A 25,278-nucleotide genomic window follows, 5' to 3' on the forward strand; every position below is an offset into this window, starting at 1 on the left:
CACTCCAACCCGTGGGGCCCGGGGACCCGTTAGGACAGCTCCCCCTTTTACTGAAGCCAGAACCACACTCCCCTTGTGCGGGCCTGAGTCCCTCTGAGCTCCCCGCTCCGCGCCACCCTCCAGAGGGACATGTCCCCTGGGTCTTGGGATGGATCACTTTGGAGGCTCTTGATTTCTTCTCTGTTCCTACTGTTCTAGGACTGTGTAGCTAAGGTCTTGAGAGCTTCCATCCTTCTGGTCCATTTCATCTTCTAGGGACTGAATTCCATGCTTGACCCCCGGGGTAGGGTCCTATCAAATGTGACAGATTTTGTGACGTTAGAACCACAGGCTGCCTGAGCATTTGACCGACATCCGAATTCCTTGCTGCTGTGCCCAGGTCCTGTCTGTATGCCCGGGAGAGCTGAATACTGTGTCATCTTGGACGCCTGCTCTGTAGTCCTCCCCGTACTCTCAACTGTCCAGGCCTGGCTTCCTCTTGGGCCTTCTTGCTCTGAGTTGTCGAGAGTCTAGCATGCTTCCCATCTGGTGCATTCGACGTGCAACCTGGAGTAAGCCGTGCAACTCTGTGGAAAGTCTGGAAGGAAGAGAGCAAATATTTTGCAAACACAGTTAAGATAGGACAATGTGTACAGATATGTTTAAACCTCAGGTTTAGGTAAGTTTAGGATTAGTTAAGTTCATTCACTGATTCGTTCATGTGTTCATTCATTCAATTAAAAAACTGAGAGCTTATTAAGTACCAGGCCTATTCTAGGTATTAGGGCTATAGCAGTAAAGACAAAAATACATATCTGTATGAAAGTTATGATCTACCAGGGAAGGTAGATGATAAACAAGATCAAGTGAGGAAAAAAATGTACATGCCAGGGAGAGAATAAAGCAGAAAGGCAGACAGGCACTATGGGTGACTGTGGTGGTTTTAAACAGAGTGAGGGGAGGCCTCACTGAGAGGGTGACATTGGATAAAGACCTGAGGGATGTTTAGGGAGTGACCCAGGCCATGTGGGCACCTGGAAGAGAGTGTTCCAGGTGAGGGAACAGCCAATGCTGAGGCTCTGAGGTGGGAGTATGCCTAGCGTGTGCTAGGAGGCCGATGGGCTGGAACAGAGAAAAAGAGAGGGAGGTTGAGGAGGGAGGTCTTTCAGAGCCCGTGAAATGAGTGTCTTGTCAGCTCTGGCTGCTACAACAAAATACCATGGTGGGACATTTATTTCTCACCGTTCTGGAGGCTGGAAGTCCAAGATGAGGGTGCCAGTAGGGTCAAGTTCTAGTGAGGGCCCTCATCCTGGCTTGCAGACTCTGCTGCTTTCTTGCTGTGTCCTCACATGATGGGAAGGAGCTCTGGTCTCTTCTTATAAGGGCACTAATCCCACCAGAGGGCTTACCTTCATGGCCTCATCTAACCCTCCTTACCTCCCAAAGGCCCCACCTCCTAATACTATCATGTTCTAACCTATGAATTTGGGGGAGCGGGAAGACATAATTCAGTCCATAACAGGGAGCTACTGTGGGGTTTTCAACACTAAGAAAATTGATTCCAAAGTATTTTACCCTCCATTAAATCAACAATTTTACCCTCCGTTAAATCAACAACTACCTGTCTCAATTTTTCCACATTCCATCCTGGACATTTTGCACAGGAGCTCTTCAGGGAGCTGGAATGAATTTTCCTTAAGGAAACCTGGGGCTTCACTGGGTGCTACTTTGGCAGTTCATGAAAATCTCTGTTTTCTCCATGCAGCAGAGAGAGGTGCTTTTCGGCTTATAATGTTCAACGACGTCAGCTTTAAAGTTTTTTTTGGTCCTACTTCTGCGAATTAAAAAAAGTCAGCAGTGGGCCACATGAAAAGATGTGTGGGTACCCCTTTGACTATAGATTAGACCAAGAGGCTCCAGCTTCAGACAATGTTAATCTTAACCCAGGCTAGATTTATTAGGCTGCCTCACATCTGAGATCGCAGATAAGCACGTTTTCCACTCTTGCCTTTGCTGTATTAAGCCTCACAGGGAAAATTTCTAAAGGTTCAGAAGAGAAATTCTCCAACTGTAAACCACATAAGCCTTTCTTTTCAGTCTTGTCTCTTTTTTCCCCACCTTTTTTAAAAAGTACAATAATGAAACCATCTTCAATGCCCTACTGATTCATCTGGAAGCCTGATCAGTGAACTGAATTATCTTCATTTTTTCAAAAGCAGGTGGAACTATTTGTCCAGAACCGGAAATTGTGCATTGTGATGACTCCGTATATTGCACAGAGAGGCTGTAACACACAACGGCCCAACCATGGCAGGAAGGTGAGTGGGTCTCTGCACTCTGTCAAAGAGTCAGATAGCACACGTCAAATAGTAATGGGGCTTCCCTGGTGGCGCAGTGGTTGACAGTCCGCCTGCCGATGCAGGGGACGCGGGTTCGTGCCCCGGTCCGGGAAGATCCCACGTGCCGCGGAGCGGCTAGGCCCGTGAGCCATGGCCGCTGAGCCTGCGCGTCCGGAGCCTGTGCTCCGCAACGGGAGAGGCCACAACAGTGAGAGGCTCACGTACTGGAAAAACAAACAAACAAAATAGTAATGAACAAAGCCCCACCATCCCAGCTCCAGGAGTCCTGTAGGATTCTGGACCAGCCACCTGTGCACACTTCTGAATGGGGCTTGTTAGATCTGAACTCGGTCCAGTTGATCTGTACGGCTGGTACCCCGGCCCAAGCGCGGGGTCAGCTGCAGCACCCCCCTTGTCCCAAGGCTGTCTCTCCAAGAGCCAACGTTCAAGTGTTCAGCAAATATTTGCTGTGCGTTTGTGTGACAGCATTGTCCTAGGCACTGGGGCTACAGTAGGGAATTAACAAACAAATATCCCTGCATGCATGGAGCTTACGTTCTAGTGGGGGCAACAGATAATACCTGACCCTGGCCTGGAGTTCTGGGGTTCCTGTGAATCAGAGAAGAGAGCAGGACCTCTACCCAGACCTGAGAGCTGAAGTGGACTGGGCCAGGCTCTGGGGGCCTGGGAGCAGAGATGGGTCAGCCAGGCCTGCCCCAGAACTCCTTGGTCTACAGATGGATTTGCCTCCACGAAGTCCTCTGGCCAGGAACACTTTTTAGAACCTTCTGGTTAGAGGCCTCCAACCTGCAAACCTGAAGACATTGTTCACTCATGGAATCTAGGATAAAAGCAGCCTAAATTGCCATGGTGATTGAAGAATGACAATCCGAGGTCAAGGGCTGGTGAGAGGAAACTGGGGGAAGGCAGCAGCAGAAGAGGACGAAAAAAGGAGCCGGGAGACACGGGCTTTGAGAGGGAGGGTAACAAGACTCTGACAATCTGTTCCCTTACCCCTCCCAGAGCTGCACGCCACGCTTACACACACCTCTAAGGCCCCCTCAGAGCTCCTGTAGCCCTTACGCCTTAAACAAAGTTCAGAGTGCACCAGAAAACAAACTTGGTGTTTTACCGTGACATGGATGATTTTATCTCCCCGGATAATGACTTAGTATCCCAAAGCTTTTAGAAGGCTAGAAGCAGTGAGGCTCAAAGCCCAACAACAGTTTCAAACCCATTAACAGCTTGATTTTAGCCACACAGCTAATGCTTCTGATGGAGATAGCGTGCATGTACATCTATGTCTGATGCCTCTGTCATTATAAATACTTGTGAAAAAAATAATGGGGCTTGGAGGTTGGAATAGTATGTACAATTCTGCTCTGAATTGCAACACGTGGAGTTTTTTCCACATCATCAAGCAGTGCTCTGACACCAGCTGGGTGCCCTACAGTTCAACTCAATTCTGACACTACCTACCTGGAGACGGGGTCCGATCCCACAGGTAAAGGGCTCCTCCTACAAGCCTGCTCGCATCCCACTTCTGATGCCAATCACAAGTCCTGATTGTCTCCTGTGCTTCTGACCAACTGCTCTAAGTAGGAGGTTCCCACAACCCCCTCTTTGGGTTGGATTAATTTGCTAGAGTGGCTCACAGAATTCAGAGAAACATTTTACTTACTGGATTACCAGTTTATTATAAAAGACTATAACTCAGGAAGAGCCAGATGGAGAGGTGCACGGGGCAAGGGGTGGGGAAAGGGCGTGCGTGGAGCTTCCATGCCATCTGAACGGACCACTCTCCCCAAATCTCCACATTCACCATTCACCGACCTGGAAGATCTCCAAACCCCATCCTTTTGGATTTTTATGGAGGCTTCATTACATAGGAATGATTGACTAAATCACTGGCCATTGGCCAGCAATTCAACCTCCAGCCCCTCCCTCTCCCTGGAGGTCAGGGGGGGTGGGACTGAAAGTTCCAATGCTCCAATCACAAGGTTGTCTCCCCTGGCAACCAACTCCCATCCTTAGGTGCTGTCCAAAAGTCACCTTATTAACATAAATTCCAGCGTAGTTGAAAGGGGTTTGCTTTGAATATCAAGACAGCTTTATTGCTTTTATCACCTAGGAAATTCCAAGGGTTTTAGGAGTTTTGTGCCCCAAACAGGATGAAGACCAAATGTATATTTCTTATTATAAATCACAGTATCACAGTATGTGAACCTCAGAACTGCACCATTAGGGAGGGCGAGGGGACATCTGCTGTGGGGAGCAGAGGGGAAGCCCAGGGATAGTGAGAAATCTAGGCAAATGTGTGGGTATTTTGGGAGCCAAGGGGGACCTTGTCACTCCAGAATTTCATCTAAAACCTAAGAGGGGAAGTAAAAGGCTCTAAATCAATGACAATCTAAGTTCAGGAAAGCACCAACGATTGTGGCTGCCCCTCAGGAGGACCTGGGTGGGATAGGAAAGTACAGTATTTGGGAGAGGAGAGGAGGGATGTCCTCGGTGTTCCCACCTAATGACTGGGCTGGCCAAACCTTCCCGCTTCACTGAATTGTTTGCAGCTTAGGGAGAGGCAAGAGAGAGACGGCCAGGTAGAGAGGGGAGCAAGGGCATCCTCTGTGGTTTCTGGTCTCTGGGAGTACTGAAGGTAGATCCGAAACACAACAGGAGGCTCTGAAGGTGGGGCTAGTAGAGGTGAGGTGGAGGGTTACAAATTTGCAAGATATTTGTGGATAGCAGAGGAATACTGCAAGGTCACAAGCTGGTGGTTCCCTGGAAAATGTACTGATTCTTGCAAAGAACCACATGGCAGACTGGTGTTTGTCTATTATCATCTACTCTCACTTTTCTCCTTTCTAAGGGAACTGCAAAACATCTGGAGGGAGCAATATTCCTGGCTAAAAACTACATTGCCTAGCTTCTCTTGCAGCTCACGTTGTTCAAATAAGACAGGTCTAGTCAGTGTGTGGAAGCCTACTGGGGTTTTCTGGGAAGGTTTTCTTTCCTGTCATAGGCAAAGTCCTTTCTTCTCTTTACCCTTTCCCTATTTCTTATTTCTTGGAACTTGGATGAGATGGCTGGGGCTCCAACAGTTGTTTTGTGAGAATGAGGATAAGTCATACTCTCAAGATTGCAGAACAACAAGTCAGAAAGAGCGTAAGTCATGAACAACTTTGTGGAGCTACTATACCAGCCCCAGACTATCTACTCTTAGACTTCTGATTACCTTTTTCTTACTTAAGCCACTATTACTTGGGTTTCCTACCACCTGTAACAGCGTTTGATTCCCAATGACACAGACACCCACTGCCTAACAAAGCTGCTACCACCTATCTACATAGAGCCCACAGGCAGTGAGCCAGATGCAGTTAATGACTGACCCCAGAGAAGCGCTACAGCTCCTCCACGTCAGCAGCATAAAGTGAAATCCCTGCCTCCCATTCCTTGTTCTTGCCTCAACACCCAATGGAAAGGGAAAGAGTATGAGTTTAGACTCCCAGCCCCCACCACCAGATGACTGCCCCTCGCTAAGCCTCTGGGGACTCAAATCCGGTCCGTGTGCCATGAGCTTTTCAATTATTCTTAAAAACTGACAGTGGCTGTTTTAAGCAGAAGTCATTGTCAAGTTTCGAAATCAACTTGAGATGTTGTTAAAAGAGCTACTGTCCAGTAAGAAAATGGAGTTTGACTTAGCAGAGTTGGAGATAGTTTGGAAAAATTAAGATGATTTCATTTTCGTACCCACATAGAGTTAAAACATCCCAACAGACTGTTTACCAAATAAATCTGCTTAATTTCGATTGCCTTAAATCCATGCCACATCTCTACGTACTGATGTGGACAATTTTCCAAGGTAGAATGTATATTCAAGGGGGCGTGGGCACAAGATACAAAATAGAGTATAAAGTTGACTACCTTTGGATATTAAAAATAGGCAAACAAGAATTTATACTTGTATTTACATAAAGAGACCCTGGAAGCATACACAGGATTCTCTACAGGGTGGATGGGAATGAACAGAAGCAAGGTTTCTCAGAATACACGTCTTTGTGCAGATTTGATTCTTGAATCATGTGAATGTATTAGAATTTTAAATTGGAAATGTTAGTGCCACAGAGTATTCAATATTCTTGTAGAAAAGACATGTAGAAGGTCATAAGATGACTAAAATAGGAGGCTTTAAAACTGTCCCCTCCATATACTTCAAATAATGAAATCAAAGTGTCTGCTACATTTCTAGGCAAGTAGCTCTTCAACCCCAGCCTACACCCTGGATTTGTGAGACGGGGAGGTTTTGGTGAGCCATGAGTTAGTGGCAACATCGGGAACCAAATAAGGAGACTTAGCTTTTGTTTGAGGGAAATAAAAAAACTGGTTTGTGATGATAATTGGAAGAAGTAATAATCAATATATTACTAGATATAATTTATTATATTTTATATATTATAAATATAATATTGACATGTAATCTATTTTATATTCATATATATTCATATAGAATAGATTATATAATATAATATTGACATGTAATGTCAATATTATATTGACTATATTATATAATATAATATTGACATGTAATCTATTATATATGAATATAAGATTTAATAAGTATATTAATATATATTATATTATACATATAATAATATATATAATATATTACTGCAAATAATTTTTTATTAACTTACTTAAAATTTTTTTTGTGATCAGACTTTCTGTACCTAAAAGATATTTTCTGCAGCTAAGGGAATTTTTCCTGAAGAAATATAGCACTAGTGAGAAATCTAACAATTTTGTTTATTTAAGGCAAAGGTTGGCAAACCATGGCCTGTGGGCCATAATTGGCCAGTTGCCTATTTTGTTATGGCTGGTGAGCTAAGAATGGTTTTTCCATTTTTGAATGACCACATTTTACATGGTTCTTTAAATGCCTAGGTAATAGCCGTTTTGCCTCTTGGTCTGCAAAGACTAAAATATTTATTATACAGCCCTTCAGGAAAACATTTGCCACCTCAGATTTAGGACCTTTTGAGATCATTTTCCAAATTTTGCTCTAAAGTATGTAGTGACAACTGAGACCAACCTCGGACCAAACACATCCCAACAAAAACATAAAAGCCATTGAGTGATGGATGAGGCAGGGCTAGTCAGGACATACAGTTTTTGCTGCGTGGGGCAGCATTAAGCAGGAAACACACACACACACACACACACACACACACACACACACACATTTCCCATGTTGGAAATGGGAAAATGGGAAAATATTGCTCTTGGCTGGGTTTTTCTATTGTACAAATTCCCCATTTGGTGTCCAAAGCCCTGAAGCCACAAGATATAGTTGGGTATCATTCCAACTGCCAGACACAGAAGGCCTAACATGCATAACTCAGTGTGTCATTGGCCCATGACTGTGGCCCTTAGATAGAGAAATGTGACACATGTCAGCCATTGCAATGGGGTTCTGCGGCTTTAAAGAGGCTTCTGTATTGTGTGTGCATCTAAGTAAGTGGAACTCGACTCATCACATCTTTTTCAGCAATGAAATTGTAACAGCATGGACCCATCCATCATTGTGTCATCCTTACGAAAATGGCTTTCAGCGGTCAACTTGCCATAGTTAATTAGTCTTCTGATGTATGAATAGTCAGAAGCAAAGCGACTTTAAGAGCCAGGTTTTCAGAGACATTAAGCAGTGAACTCGGCAGGTATCTGATCTTTCCCGCCTTTTAATTAGAGCCCTTTCATCCAAGAGAGAGAGTGTCTGTGTGGTTAGAGGTACAGCTAGCCGGATTCCGCCTTCTGTTCTCAGTTTTGGTGCTAACTCATAGCAACCACGAACAAGCCAGTCTCGGAGGCTCAAATATGTGAAATCCAGGAAGTTCTAGAGTAGAATGTGGTTAGCTGATGGCTGTTCAAATGCAGATATCATGATGTTTTAGTGTGAAAGGGAGTGTATCAGATACTGCTACGAGACCCCAAAATGAAGGGGTTTAAAAAAGAAAGGTAACCATTTGTTTAGCTCAAGATTCTGCAAATCACCAGCTTAGTCTGGGTTCCGTGGGGGCTCCTCAGGCATCCAGTCAGTGGTGTGTCTGTGCGTTGGTACGTGGTTTTGCTGATGTTGGCTGGGCTCCCTCACCTGTCTTAGGACTTGGCTGGGATGATGGGGCTACTCGACTCTGGTCCAGGTAGTTTCTCATCATCCAGCAGGCTAATTCAAGCTGTTCAAACTGCAGAGACAGGAGTCTCTAAAGATGTAGTGGTTGTATGCAAGACCTCTTGAAGCCTGGGCTTGGAACTGGCAAAATATCGCTTTCATAACTTTCTAGTGGCCAAAGCACGTCACAAGGCCAACCCAGATCCCCGGAGTGAAATACCCTACTCTTGATGGAAGAAGTTTCAAAGTCACACTGCAAGGGCATGGATACAGGAAGGGGAAGAATTGTGGCCTTTTTTGCCATCTATCACTGGGAGCTAATACATTAAGGAACACATCCCAGCAGCCGTCTGCTGACAGAGCAGGTGAAAAGGGAAGAGGTCTGGATGCTAACCCAGTAATCGAGGGATGGAGATTACACCTCTCCGGTTGTCCCCAGGCCTCGCGTCCTCGGGGAAGTTGGACCTGCAGTGGATGGATGAGTGTGTGAGCAGCGCCTGTCTGGGTTTTAAGTTAATTCAGAAAAGAAAAGAACGGGAGTATTTTCCCACATACATTGGGAACCCAAGAGTGCATAAGGGCTCTGAATGTGATAGCCTAGTGGAGAGGAAAGCGTCTTCACCCAGGGAAGGACCCTCACCCTCAACCAAAAAGCAGTGCCATTTGATGCTACGAGCACAGCGTTACTTGGCAGACATAACCAACTAACAGTTTAACACCTTAATAACTGCGTGACTCTGAGCAAATCACTTAACGTCTTTAAGCCTCAGTTTTGTCATCTGTCAAATGAGGATAACAATATATGCCTCCAAGTGTAGCTGGGGCGATTAAAGGAGCTAACACATGTAAAAAGTCTAAGGCAGGGACTTCCCTCGCGGTCCAGTGGTTAAGACTTTGCCTTCCAGTGCAGGGGGTGTAGGTTTGACCCCTGGTTGGGGAGCTAGGATACTACATGCCTCGGGGCCAAAAAACCAAAACATAAAAGAACAGAAGCAATATTGTAACGAATTCAATAAAGACTTTTTAAAAAATGGTCCACATAAAAAAATCTAAAAAAAAAATGTCTAAGGCAATATTTGTCATAACGTTAGTGCTCACTGTTAACTATTCTAAACTTTATGACTGCTGATCCTTCATTGATGATCCGCAATCTCCTCTTGCGATCCTGGACACACCTCTGAGCTCTCCTCCTGGTATTTTAGACCATCAGTTTCACGTGAACGTCTCACTGTCGATTCAAACTCAACACGCATTAAAGCTAAACAAACCTGTCCCTTTAAATCCCTTGCCTTTCCTGACTTTTCATATCTGTTCATTCAAAGTCATCATTTACCCACCTGGATTTGTCACTGTGGGGTTACCTTGGATTCCTTAATTTCCTTCAGGTCTCTTACCAGTTATTGAACAGTGTGGAATTTCTCTCCCGTCCCATGTTCCCGACTAACTGGAGAATCCGAGTTCCTCTCTTGATGCTTTGAGGACCGCGCTAGAGTTCTTACCAGTTTCCCTGCCTCCAGGCTCTCCACACTTTCATCCATCCCGCACATTCTTGCAAGATTCATCTTCCAAAAGACAATCCTTGGCTCCAAACCTCAAATGGTACCTCATTACTTACAAGATGACATCCAACTGCTGAGTCAGGCATTCAAAGCCCCCCACAGTCTGATCCCAGTTCCCCAAGACTCCAGGGAGATTCATCTTGCATTATAATTATTTACATACCCATCTTGTGATCCCTTTAAGAGTGTAAGTCTCTCCAGCAAGGGTCAGGATGCCACGGTCCATGGACAAACTCTACGGGGCCCACACAGCCTAAAATATTTACCACGTGGCCCTTTACAGATAGCTGACCCCTGATCTACAGGGTGGAAGCATGTCTTATACGACTTCATTTGCCCTTCAGAACCACGTACTTTTCAATAAACATGTATTGAATGAATGTTCCAAGTACTGACCCCTAAGCACCTGTGTCCTTTCTTGTTCCCATAAATTTTCTCCTGTAATGGAAGCCCTTCCCCTCTTTTGTCTACCTGAATAAACTTTTCTTATACTCTAAGGCCCATATCACGTTCTCTGGGATGCCTTTCTGATGGCTTCTGCCGAGTTCTGTGTTCCAGTAACGCTAACCTTTGTCATCTGACACAACCTTCTGGTTCCAGCTGGTTAGTTTTTTGCATCCGAGAGGGTCATGATCCCGATGGACACCCATTCCTACCCGTGGCTGGCTAGACTCTCCCCTTCAGACCTCAGCACGTTTTACCTGGCCTGGGAAGTTTTCTCTGAGTTAGGGGTCCCTTCCTTTTGCTCCCACAGCTCCCTGAACTTTCCCATTGTGGCACTTATCTTTGTTTACTGTAATCATTGATTTACTTCTCAGATTCTCCACATGTGCTGTGAGCCCATTTACATTTGGGTCAGTGTCTTACTCATGAATATATTCCCAGTACCTGGCCTGGGGCCTGGCTCGTGGAGATACCCAATTAATATTTTGGAATAAATGGTTGGTCAATCAATGGCCGTTGATTGACTTCATGGTTGATTAAAATATCTGGTCCTGTTCCTTGTGTGCCCCTATTTGCATACTTCAGTTTTCTTTTCTCTATCTGTAGAGGCATTTCTCTTACTTATGTATCTATGGGTAGTTTGTCTCTCTGGCTATTAGTAGGTAACTGTTAAACTTTATATGACTGACGTTATCAGGCTAAAATTGGGGAACCCTGCGACATACCAAGCATGGAGATGCCCAGGTCTTTGCTGAGAATGCTAAGTGCCTTTTTTTCAGCCCACTGTTGTCTTAGACAGTGGGCTACTAAACCCCCAGGGCTCTTCTTCTTTATGAACTAAGCATTCTAGGACAGCCTGATGCTGAATAAAAAGCTCCATGACCAAATGACACACACTCATAGCCACCTTTGCAGATCCAGCCTGAGCCTGCTCAGAGCACCACACTCACCTGGTATAAAATAATACCGAATGTTTGGACTTGGCCACTCTTTGCCAAGTGTTGGGATATCACAACAAAGCACAAGGAAGGGACGCACGGTATCAGGAATGGAAGACGGCATGCTGGAAAGGGTTCAGGCACCGCACATGAGAAGTAGGAGCCTCATTCAACAGACAGCTTCCTTCCCACTCTCGAGTCCCCCGACCCCCTCCCGCCACCCAGCTCTGCTGCTTGGGCACCCCTCCCCCTCCCCACAGCTTCTCTTCTGAGCGCATGATATTGCAATCCCAGTCCTCTTGGCTGTCCACGATCAGTTTCTTTTTTGGAGGGTGGAGGTGGGGTATACACTATTCCACTCATAATAGAGAAATCACCAACAATATATCCAAGAATCATTTAAAAATATCATTAACTTGTGAGGTCCACAATGGTTTATAATGTACTCACACGTACGTTGCTTCATTAGATTCCCAAAACTGAGTAGCATAATTAACGTATTTTTCCCACTTACAAATGTGGAAATTCACGTTTTTAAAGGCTTAGCTAGCTCTGATGAAAGACTCAGCAATACCACAATATATATAACTAACAAAAATTTTGAAGGAAAGGATTAGATCGTGATCAGTTTCTTAAATGCAGATAAATTAGAGACAGGTTGTAGATCGGTCAGCTTTATCAGCCCAGATCTTCTTGCCATAAAACTTGGTGCATAATAACCAAGTTTCCACACTCTGTACGTGAGCCCTCTCCTACAAAGTTAAAGTGGAAATGAGGTACAGAAGCTCATCTGATCAGACAGCGAACAGACATTTGGCATTTTAAAAATGCCCTTTAAATGTCTAGATAGATGGTATATTACCCTGTAGCCTTTTCAAAATCTGGGAGACATGCCACGAATGCCGTTGCCTAAAAAAGCCAGACCTAGAATCACCCCCCATGTGCCCGGCTGAGAAGGGCAGCAACCTGGGCGTCTCGGGAGCAAAATGTCCCCACTCCGCTCATGGGGTACCTGTTTCTGCAAGATGAGAAGAGCCAGCAGAATGCTTTGCTCATGATGTTTGTCTGATTGGGCGTGCAACACAGACAACGCAGTTTGGCCGCTAGAACAGTATTCAAGGTGGGACACTTACTCCGTTGAGGGCAGGCACCCTCCTTGCCTTAAATGAGTGGTCAGGATTGCAGGTTCAGTGGAAACAGGGATGTTCATATAGAACCCGCTGGCCCAAAGACAGTCCCTAACTCCTTCACCCACTGCCACATGCACCTGCATACCCCCAGGGGACCAAGCAGAGCAAGGGATGGCTCTGGTATTAGTTGGAGTTTCCCCAGAGGGGAATGATCCCGAGGCATGTGGTGATTGTGATACCGACCAGGGCTCTTGGCCTCCTTAATCAATGGAAATTGACTAGAGGCCAGACAAGAAATTCAGGCGAGGCTTTATTGGGGCCCATGCTGCGGCAGGGGGGGGAGTGAGAACAAGAACAGGCTCCCTTGCTGGCTCTCTGAAGGGGGCTGAGCTGGTTCCTTATATGGGGTGAGGGTAGGGGCGGGTCCAGGGGTCAGGCCAAAGGGCTGGCTTAGGTGTTTTGCCCACCCACTGGTGGTGCTGAGCGCCGCGGGGCATGCGCAGTACCCTGCTTTTGCTCCTGACACCCTGTTTTTGCTCCCGGCTCTTCAGAAGTGGCAGTTGAGGTTTTTCGTCTTTTTGTCTATAATTTGCCCCAACTGCGCATGCACGCAGTTAGTTTTAGTTTCTTGGTATTTCGTAGCTGGAGGAGACGTTTAGCCAGGTGCAAGCATTACAGCACTGCAGCAAAGGGTCCCGAGTCCCAGCCTGTTTCAGTTGTACCAGAAGCAGTCTGAAAAGTTTGCTTTTGCTTTTCACTCCCGAAGTTCACACCTGAGCCCCACTTGTTATCACTCTTTTTTGTAAAAAGGCCAATCCAGAGCTCACAAGCCATGAACAAGGATCAGAGAAAAAAGAGACTGTGCCCCAGTGATTTGAAGAAAGATGGTCTGTATGTCAGTCTCAAGCCGGCCGACACCTGGGTCTCTTTAGCAGCAGTAAACCTGCCTCACCCTACCAGCTAGGCAAAGCGAGAGAACTGAGACGGCGCCTCGTTGCCCTTGGGCAGAGGGTAGAAGCCAGATGTGGTCCTTGTTCACATTTGGGGGAAAAGAGCAGAGGGAGGGGTGGACAGGTGCCTTGCTCTGCTGCTGGAGGCTGGCAAGGACCATTCATTAAACAAAATGAAGCAAAGCCAAAACAAAACAAACCCCCCACAGCAATAATAACAGAAGCAGCAGCAACAAAGCAGAGTGTGAAGGGGGAAGGATCAATTTCTGAGGAGTCCCTGGCAGGCTGAGCTGCTGTCCTGCCTGGAGAAACCTGGAAGGGGAGGCATGGGCGCCTCAGTGATGTCAGGTGGGTTAGGATGGCTGCAGGGGGTCTGAGGATGCCACGAGTCCCAGGCAGGTAGCCCTGCTCCTAAAAAAGGATCTATGATCTATAGTCATCACTGGTGCATTCTTGGCTTCAGCAGCAACTCTGACTTCAAAAGAGGGCATCAGACTGAATCCCTGACACTGGGGAGAAGAGAATATGGGCATTGTGGAGAAACACCAGAGAGGATTTATCTGAGTTCCCCACTGCCGTCCTCTTTAAGCCTCCGTCTCCTTGAGCAATAACGTTAGGAAAAGTTCCATCATTTGACTTTGAGAGCTTCTTGTCCTGCTTCTTTGGGAACAGTCTGGGCTTCCTCTGGCTAGTTTTTCAGGTCTCCTGTCAATATTTCTCAGGCAGTGCCTCCATGCTTCACAGGACACAGTTCCCAGGCCCCAAGCTGCCCTGGGAATCCTGTCCTGAAGCTTCCCGGCTCATCCATCAGGAGGCTCAGCACCTGGTTGGCCACGCTGTAAAAGGAAGAGAAAGCAACCGCTTTTACTGCCCATAAATGTTCAGGTGCAAAGCAGTTCTACCCGGCCTGTGGTGTCGCCCAGGGATTCCCAAGGATGGTTGTGCAGCAAAGCGAGAGCAGACCAGGGAGGGAACTGCAAGTTGGGGCACGGGGTGGTGGGAGTGGGCAGGTGACCCCTTCCTTCCTCGCCTCTCCACCTCCCTGGCGGCTTTCAGGAGGGAGCCCTCTCTCCCTGCTTTTCTGATGAGTCAGTGGTGATTCTTAGCTGGCCACCTTGGAGTAAAAAAGAAAGATGATGGTTCCTTACATCTGCATATTCTTCACAGTTTTTTTTTTCTCACATCTTTATTGGAGTATAATTGCTTTACAGTGTTGTGTTAGTTTCTGCTGTATAACAAAGTGAATCAGCCATATGTATACATATATCCCCATATCCCCTCCCTCTTGAGCCTCCCTCCCACCCTCCCTATCTCACCCCTCTAGGTCATCACAAAGCATCGAGTTGATCTCCCTGTAGAGCAGTTTTTATCTACTTACCAAAACGGAGGCGCTTAAAGGCATAGGATGGAAATGAGGGAGGAGGAATCTCAACACTTTGTTACTTCTGTTTTAATCACAGAATTTGTCTCGCCCCGTTGGCCGTTGATCTTTCCGTTAATGTATTTTGGATCTGATTCCAGTACACCTTTTTGTCCATACATTTCTTCTGCGCTGTTAGCCTGGTGCAGCCAGTCTCCTGGCTCTCCACTCCCCACCCACCCCACCCCACCCCAACCCCACCCAGTAATGCCACTACCAATTCCCATTCCACAACTGCAGATCGCACTTAATTTCACACCTAAATGTGATACACACCACCTCTATTTCCTCTCTCTTCTTCCTCCTCCTTCCCTTCTTCTCCCGTCCCTTTCCTCCCTGCCCGTCTGCTAGATATTATTGTTGTCATCAGCTTCCCAATCACATCTATATTCTTTTTTTTGTTTTGTTTTGCGGTTCGCGGGCCTCTCACTGTTGTGGCCCCTCCCGTTGCGGAGCACAGGCTCCGGACGCGCAGGCTCAGCGGCCATGGCTCACGGGCCCAGCCGCTCCGCGGCATGTGGGATCCTCCCGGACCGGGGCACGAACCCGTGTGCCCTGCATCGGCAGGCGGACTCTCAACCACTGCGCCACCAGGGAAGCCCCAACACAACTATATTCTTGCTCGTATCTTGGTCGGGGGCTGGGGGAGCCTGGAAACCATACATCCAGCCTACCTTGCTTCCAGGTGAGAAGCACTCCAGGGAGATCTGGAAGGCAGGAAAGGGGCTCCTCAATCTCTGGCAGAAGTACGGCAGATACATGGGCTGCAGCAGATGTGAGTTTTTGCAGTGGACTCCACGTCCTACTGTCAGTCACAGCTTCAGGTCCAGGGACAGCTATGAAGTCAGCTGCAGTTTCCTACCCCGGGATTTGAGGACCACCGTGGTGATCTCTGGAGCATGGCTGTTGTAGGGTAGCATGAAAGCTGGGGGTATCTCCCCTAAGTTATCTCTCTTTTGCACAGCCAACAATTTTGCTCACACTTCATTCTCTTCCTGCTTGCAATACCCCTTTCTGCTTAAAATTAAACCTCTTTCTGCCTGAAAGTGGTTCTCAAAGAGTGGTCCTGGACCAGCAGCTTCACCATCATCTGAGAATACATTAGAAATGCAAATTCCTGGGTCCGCCCCAGACCTATCGAATCAAAAAGTCCGGCCATCTGTGTTTTAACACGCCCTCCAAGCGATCCCAAGGCATCCTCAAGTGTGAGAACCACTGATCTATCGCATGTTTATTTTCCTGTCATAAGCCATGATTGATATACACACACCTTCTCAATTATGTGTTGCTTTTTTTATAATATAAAAAATATAAAATACTGGATTTCTTGTAGAAAATTTGGAAAGATACAAAAAGTGTGAGTAAGGAAGAAAAACCCCCAAATTCCATTATTGAGAGTTAATTGTGTTAACTTTTCAGTTTCCCTCTTTCAATCGTCCCTTGGTGTACACATTTATGTGTGCAGTTATATAACTGGCCTGTTTTGCATCTGTTTTTTATTCATACACCGTTATATAAGGAACATTTCTCTGTGCCATTAAATATGCTTCTTTAAAGCCTACTTAGCGTTCCGTGTTATGGAAGTACTATAATTAATTAGCTATTCTCCTACTGAAGAATGTTTATGTTGTTTCTGAGCATTGCTATTATAAATTAATGCTATACTGGACATTATAAAATCTTATCCCATTCCTGGCTGTCTCCTCGGCATGAAAAGATAAATTAGAATATGGATGAGAAAAGAGATTTAGGCAGGGCAGTGCTCGCCCCTCCCAGAGCAATGGCTCCTTGTATGTGGGGGTAATACAGAGATGTTATGGAACTTACCAGATAGGTAGGGCGTCAAGGTGGAAAAGAAGAGAGAAATTTAAGAAAGTTGCTTTTTCCTGTCCCTGAGCTTCAATGATGGTTGTGAGAACAAAAGCATTTTAGAAGGAAGTAGAAGCAAAATGAAGCAAAGTAAGTGATTATTCTTTCACTCTAGGAATCCACCCTAAAAGGTGAGGTGGGTTTGTGCTTGGCTGTTTATGAGGACACAGGACTTAGCCCAAACTTGTTTCTTACCCTGATCCATGACATGAGACTGGGGAGGCTGGGTGTGTCCATTCACACACTGCTCTGGGGACTTCCATCTCTGCCGGATGTGCTGAGGTCTTCCTTAGAAAGCCGGCCTGATGCCTGAGCATATTATAGGCATTTCAGTGATACTTGCTGACTGAATAAAGATGAATAGAGTATTTCTAAAAGCCCAGACATGTATAATATTATCTCAAATGTCACATGATTTAAGGATTCCCTGTAAAATCCCATGCTTACAAAGGGATCTGCTCCCCAGCATGCCTGGAACAAATTCTTGTCTCTTTTTTCTGCTGTAGGTTTGTCTACAAATATTTACTGGAGATCTACTACATTCCTGGTGTTGCTTTTGTGCAGGAAATAGAACAAAGCCCCTCCTGCCTTCAAGGAGCTTTCATTTTATTTTTTGAAGAGAGACAATAAATATTCAAATAAATCAAAAATGCTATGAGGGAATTAAGAGTTTAGCCTTACAAGCTAGTGGGAAGTAGCCGTATAGCACAGGGAGATCAGCTCAGTGCTTTGTGACCACCTAGAGGGTGGGATAGGGAGGGTGGGAGGGAGATATGGGGATATGTGGGAGAAGATATGGGGATATATGTACACGTATAGCTGATTCACTTTGTTATACAGCAGAAACTAACACACCATTGTAAAGCAATTATACTCCAATAAAGATGTTAAAAAAAATAAAAGTTTAGCCTTACAGTATGATAACTATAGTTGGCACTGCTGTATGGTATTTTTAAAAAATTTTTATTGTAATACAGTTGATTTACAATGTTGTGTTAGTTCCAGGTGTACAGCAAAGTGATTCAGTTTATATATATATATACACACACACACATAAATATACATATATATATATATATATATTCTCTTTTAGATTTTTTTGCTTTATAGGTTATTACAAGATACTGAATATCGTTCCCTGGTTGTAGATCCTTTTTGGTTGTATGGTATATTTGAAAGCTATTAAGAGAGTAGATCCTAAAAGTTCTCATCACAAAGAAAAGAATTTTTTTTTTGTAACTATATAAGGAGATATATGTTAACTGAACTTACTGTGGTAGTCAATTTGCAATAAATGTAAGTCAAGTCATTATGCTGTACTTCTTAAACTTGTACAGAGCAGTATGTCAATTATATCTCAATCACACTGGAATAAAGAAGAGTTTAGCTTGATACATAGTGACCAGTATGGTGAGAGGTGTTATGTTCCTTTGTCATTTCAAAGCTCCAGCTCCAGCAATAGAGTCTCTGTGGGGTAGTGGTCCTGTCTTAAATTCACTTTCAAACCAATGGGCCAGGAATCTCAACATTGCTTTCAACACAGACCCTACAGTGGGTGTTGTAGTTTGGATAGAGCCATAGGTTTTATACCCTCCAAGTCTTCATGTGTTAGTGCCCTGGATTTAGTGATGTGGGGATTCTAATACTTGGCATGACTTGGTTAGAAATGAAATGATATAGTCAACATAGTTCTGTAACATCTATGGAAAAACCCAAAAGAACTTTTTGACCAACCCCATATAAGTAATCAATACAGTCAAGAACAATATGCTTTAGAACACTTGGCTGTGGTGGCAACTAGGCTTTTCTCCCATGCTGATTCTTGTCAATCCGTGGGGATGGTTTAAAACACTGTCTTGAGATTCCCATTTCCAAAGAAAGTAGAAGTAAGATGAAGCAAAGTGAGTGAGTGTTCTTTTGATACCCTAGGAATCTAAGGGTAGTAGGTTTTGAGGCCAATCCATGCTGTGGAGTAGGAAGACACAGGACTTAGTCCAACTGCTTTTTCTGTCTGATCCAAGACATCAGCCATTGGGAAAGGGTGCTGTGATTGATTGGTGATGACGGTCATGAGCCCAGTAATAAGTAGGTGGTCCATATGCCTACTCTAGTCCCATCCATGATAGTACTGATTCCTATCTGGACCCCAATCCACAAAAAATTTTCAGTAACTGCACAAGGTTTAGGAAATTAAGTATTATGCCAAAATGTTGAAAGTACGGTATGACCCTATAGTGGTTAGTAAAACCTTAATGGCTTATGGGGGTAGCATGGAATGCTAAAAAGGCCATTGGACTCCTTGATGTCATAATCCCTAAAGTCTAGGTTTTGGGAAACACGATCTGCATGAACTTGAAAACGTCAACTTCTTATGCTAAGCATTAGCTTCTTTATATATAGATATATGTAAATTTTATGTAAATATTTATACATAGTATAATTTTATAATAGTTATATATAATTTATGATAAATTATATTATCACATAAATATTTTATATAACTATATGTGTATTTCAGCCTAATAATCCCTGTTCTTCCTACTTTACAGGGGTTTTATGAGGATCAGACACGCCTGGGAGAGCATGTTCCTAAGTGCTAGGCAAAAACAAGCTATCATCATTAGTGGTCTGGTTATGGTAGAAGCTGCTTCTTTCCTCCCCTACCTTCCTCTCTCTTTCTCAAAGAGAGAGCCATTTATGCACCACAAAGAGCAGTTAAATTTCTAGGCTGCATACTTCTCTTAGTAAAATTATTTAAAGCCATGTGTAAATAGCACATACATTTATTATGACATGGGTCCAAACTGGGAAGAGGTCTACATCCACACACATGTAATCTCCTCTCAGCATCAAACAGTGAAAAATACTTCAGTCTCATAAAGAACAAAGCCACCTTCTTCCTAACTCCTGACAGCTCAAAGTTCCTTAAAATAAATGGAAAAGTCCACTCTACACACCTGTGCAGTGGAGTTTTTATCAGTCAGACAAATCTTGACTCTCTCAGGTAATGTCAGTCCGGAGAGTAATGCCCACACTTCTGGTCTTTCTAAGTCTGACTGCTTCCTGCTGATTTGCCCACGTGGCTCTTTTGGGCACAAGGGTGTGGAATGTCTATTCATTCCAAAGAAACAAACACACAAAAGTTAGCCCTGAGACCAAGTTGATCAAAAAGTTTTTAATGGAATACTTGAAGGGCCCGAGGTGAGCACTTGGAGCCATAACTAGGTGGCACAAATCATTTTTAGCCTTGTTAGAGCACACAGAGCATGCTGCAGCTGGAGATTATTTCCTGCATAATTAATCTGCACGTTGCCGTCTCTGCATTTATTCATTTGGGTGCTTGGAGTCCCATCCGTAAGGCCAGTTGTTAGAACTGGTGAGAGAAGACTTCCTTATTTATGAGAAGAGAGAGAAATTCGAGAGAGCCTTGTGGTCATAGTTCAGGTTGAAGCAAATCAAATACTCCTCTAGGCCTTTAGTTATCTGAAAGAGGCCAAATGGCTGTTGCAGGAGGGCCTGTTACTTTCATATTCATGAAGGAAAGGCGTTTTGTGTGTGTGTGTGTGTGTGTGTGTGTGTGTGTGTGTGTGTGTGTGTGGCAACATCTAGTGGGATAGAGCTTCCAGGTCATGAAGATACCCTCTAAATGTGAAGGGAGAGGTCGGGAAGCATTGATTCCTTTGGCCAATCGGGCAGTGCTGCACTGGTCCATACTGTGCCTTGTGGGAATTAGAAAAGGCATCCCTTTCTCAAGACATCTTACTTCCATCTGCTGGAAAATTGTCATAGTATGCTGAATATGTTAGAACAGGACTCTTTCCTGCCACCTGCCAGAAAACTGTCATAATAAAAATGCAAATCTATGATGTTTTCAACATAAAGGCCACCTCTTTAGATGTGCTGCTCTTACGTATCATGTGACCTAAACAATTGTATGTGAAGGCACCACCATCCATGCAACATTTAGCAAGCTACCAGGGAAAGCTGGGTAGCTAGGATGAATAGATGCTCATACAGAACCAGCTCATAGCATACACAAAAACAATTTCCTCATGGCTTAAATAGCTGAATTTAAAAAATAGCAATACAAATTTGATTAAATATTTGCATAGAAAGGGATTTTTAAACAGAAAAGTAATTTTTAAAATTACTATGGTAGGGCTTCCCTGGTGGCGCAGTGGTTGAGAGTCCGCCTGCCGATGCAGGGGACACGGGTTCGTGCCCCGGTCTGGGAAGATCCCACATGCTGTGGAGTGGCTGGGCCCGTGAGCCATGGCTGCTGAGCCTGCGCTCCGCAGCGGGAGAGGCCACAACAGTGAGAGGCCCGCGTACCTCAAAAAAAAAAAAAAAAAAAATTACTATGGTAAATAGATACATGACACCTAAAAGTTTAAAACCTCAAGTAAGCATGTAAAAAAAAAAAACTGTAAGTCCAATTTAAAACACAACTGAGAAAAAATATACCTTCCGCATATAAGACAAAAGCTTAGTCATAAGCTGATACACTTGGATTAGGAAAAAAGCGGCAGGACCTCAAAACAGTAGGAAAAATTTTGTAAAATTTTTACAGAAGAGCCAATAAAGTAGCTAATAAAATGTTTAGCTTTATCAGAGATCAGTGAAGGAAAAAATTAAAATGCTCCCTAAATACTCTTTTTCATTTATTAAATTAAAAAATATTTAAAACTGCTCAACTTTATGCTAACATAGCATTAGAGTATTAATGTGTACAACCCTTCTGCAAGGCAATATGGCATCTTGTATTAAGACTCTTTCAACCAGTAATGCCATCCCTAGAATTCCATAATCAGGAGATCCTCAGAAATATGGAAATCTATCAGTAGGACAAAGGTTAAGTAAGTTATGATAAATTTGTATAATTATGTATTTGTAACTCTCAAAAGTGATACTTAGGGAAAAATTCATATCATGGGGAAATGCCCCTAAAAATGTCAATTGAAAAAATAAGATGCTCAATTGTATGTTCTGGGGATTCTCAAAGTTGGGGTTGGTGGATGGGCTTCAAGGGGTCTGAAACTTGGTGTAAATGCATTTGTTTCTGAGGCAATGCTCTATGGTTTGCACCAGGTGCTCCAAGGCATCCATGATGTAAAGGAGACAAGAAGTTCCAGTAGAGTGAAATCAAGCCAAAGCCACCAACTCCTGGCATGAACACACCTCCCATCCCCTCACCCCTCTCCTGGTGAGCAAGGCTTGTTGTTCCAAGGATTGTACCAGTAGCTACAGACGCAATGATGGGCAAGAGCTGATATGGTCCATATTCTCAGGCACCTCAGTCTAGCTGAAAACACAGATGTTAAAATGATCATACAATATATATACAATGGAATATTACTCAGCCATAAAAGGAATGAAATAATGCCATTAGCAGCAACATGGATGGACCTAGAGATTATCATACTAAGTGAAGTAAGTCAGAAAGAGAAAGACAAATACCACATGATATCACTTATATGTGGATTCTAAAATATGACACAAAGAAACCTATTTACAAAACAGAAACAGACTCATAGATGCTGAGAACAGAAGGGGTGGGGGAGGGATGGAGTGGGAGTTTGGGATTAGCAGATGCACACTATTATATATAGAATGGATAAACACTAAAGTCCTACAGTATAGCACAGGGAACTCTACTCAATACTCTGTAATGACCTGTATGGGAAAAGACTCTAAAAAAGAGTGGTTATATGTATATGTAAAACTGAGTCACTTTCTTGTACACCAGACACTATCACAACATTGTAAATCAACTATACTCCAATTAAAAAAGGAAAAGAAAAAAATAATCATACAAATCTATGCATGATGATACCATGGACAAGAGCTTTGAAGCAAAATTCCAGGGTGCTAGGGCACTTCTTAAACGACGTGACGAATGTGTGTCTAGTGTTTAAAATAGCACCTGGTAAAACGAAGAGTGTACAACTGACGTCTAACAGGATGGAGTTTAATCAGCAAGGCGACTCATGTGTTTATGGTCAGGAGAGCTTTTCTTTGATGGGGAATGCCATCTGAGAGCTTTCGACTTGGGGTGCTTCAGAATACATATCCAGAACTGCGGCCCTCTGCCTGCGAACCAGAGCCCTAGGGCTGAGCCATTACCCTGCATGATATTCCCCAAGAGGCCAGCGGCAGCAGGGTAGGGGCCATTCTTCAGCCTCCCCTCTCAGGCCCAGACGGAGCTCCCAAGAGTCACCAGACAAGGGTAGAATTGTCCTCTGTGAAAAAGGTCAATCTCTTAAGAGAGAAAAAGCTCTAGCACCAACACTTGGGAAACAAACTGAAACGGGGACGTTAAGTCTCTGTGAGGAGGGGCTCCTTTTCATTTGTCAGAATCTGAGCCTCCTGAGGGGAGGGAGGGAGAGACCCCCCCCTTCTGGGGTGGGTGGGAGGAGCAAGGAGCCTTATCTTTGAGGCGCTCCTCCTGAGTAATTCTGGCTAATCAGGCCCCACCCCCATCTGTGACCAACATAAAGCTTCCTGAGGTCCCCTGCAAGGATAGCAGAGAGAAGGTGGGATTGCATATAACCTGTAAAAAAGCAAAATGCATCCTTGGGGTAGAAAAACAGATGCTGAAGGCAGATATCCATCCATAACGGGTTGGCCAAATGGCACCTGGGGTCAGGTCAGGAGTGTGGAGGCTGAGAGGCTGTCTGGGGTCTGGGAGAGGAGGGCTTCCCTGCCGGCTGTTGTTTCCCCTCTCATTTTTTCCTTCTTCTCCTGTTTGATCTACTAGTACTTCTGTGAGTCTGTTTCTCCTCCTACCCTGCTTTTCCACCCTAGTAGAGACACTCAAAAGAGGCTCTCAGCAGGTAAGAAGAAGGGAGAGGATAAGAGAAAACATGAGGCGGGCAGGTAAGCAGGTTGTCCTGTTGTGGAGCCAGAGGTCAGACACTTGGGGGTCAGCATCTCCGTAGAAGGGATCACGTCTTTGCCAGAGGTATAAAGAAACAGAATAATTTTCAAAATCTTTTTTTTTCCTCCAAAGCTTTTTGATTTTGTTGAAAACAAACAAACGAACAAACCCTCAGGGAAGAAAAATAATGTCACCTTCCCTAGTTTTTTGGTTTTGCTTATCCTTTGCAGGGGTATCTGCTTCCTGTTCTCTACTTGTCTTCTTCTTTCTTGAAGTGTAGATAAGAAGGCAGGGCTGGGAACGCAGACGTGGGCGTCAAGGTGGTAGCGAGTAGCATCAAGAAAGAACACGTGATATCCGATGCACTAAGTCTCTGAAAAGAGCAAAACAAAACAAAACAAAAAACAAATTAAGGTGATAATAATCATTACTATTGATTCCGACTCCTGTATAATTAAGGAGCTTTCTAATCATCGTCTCACTGGGAGTCATTCTCTCAATGACTTTATCACTCCTGCAATGGAGAGGAAGTCAACAGATGCCTAAAGAGTGAAAGAAAAGGAGAGAACAAAAAGAAACATGGGGGGGCTTCCCTGGTGGCGCAGTGGTTGAGAGTCCGCCTGCCGATGCAGGGGACACGGGTTTGTGCCCCGGTCCGGGAGGATCCCACATGCCGCGGAGCGGCTGTGCCGTGAGCCATGGCCGCTGAGCCTGCGCGTCCGGAGCCTGTGCTCCGCAACGGGAGAGGCCACAACAGTGAGAGGCCCGCGTACCGCAAAAAAAAAAAAGAAAAGAAAAGAAACATGGGGAAACAAGCTGTGTGGTACAGGAAGGTGAATGCATGCGATCCATGCCACACCTCTCGGCCTGTGACAAGTGTGTGAACCCATCACCACATCCTAGGTGTAAGTTGAATTTTCTTCCCCACTCAACACTCCAGGCAGCTGTGACCAGTTGGCAGGAGTGGGCACTGAATTCAAAATTTATTTGCTGTCTGTAGTGCTGTAAGAAAATCAAATGAAAATGTTACAAGTGAAATGGTCACGAGATGGTGGGTGCACCAGAGGGTCTGTTTTGAAACATGCTGAGGGCTTGTCCTTAAAGACCCTGCTGTGATGAGGGTGATTTCTGTCACGGAAGTGGCTGAATCCACACTGTTGAGGAGTCAGGAGGGTGGTGAAAGGAGGAGAAGTAGAGGCTGAGGGGATAGATCACCTGTCCCTAGAGTTTGGCACCAAAAGCCTCAAAAGTTGCCCTGACAGGGCACAGGGTCCAGTAATGGGGAGGATGTACATAATGGGAAGACGAGAGACCACAGGTGTGAAAAGGCCTAAGTGCGTGACAGATGTGAACAGAAGAAGGTAAAAGTAGAAAAATATTGAACTCTCATCTTTTCCTAATGAAAAGTAATAGGCAGATTAAAAATGGTCTCCAAATATCTTACAAGTCAGGTCATTAGTATCCGCTGGACTGATTACCGATGTGGGATACATGTTCCAAAGGCTCGACCCTTATTGTGTCAATTGTCACTTTCGTAGTTTTCAAAGTAACTGTCATATTTTATTTATTTATTTATTAAATTGAAGTATAGTTGATTTACAACGTTG

Source organism: Monodon monoceros, unplaced genomic scaffold (assembly GCF_005190385.1).
Source record: "Monodon monoceros isolate NGI ecotype Baffin Bay Population unplaced genomic scaffold, NGI_Narwhal_1 Super_Scaffold_20, whole genome shotgun sequence".
NCBI lineage: Eukaryota > Metazoa > Chordata > Mammalia > Artiodactyla > Monodontidae > Monodon > Monodon monoceros.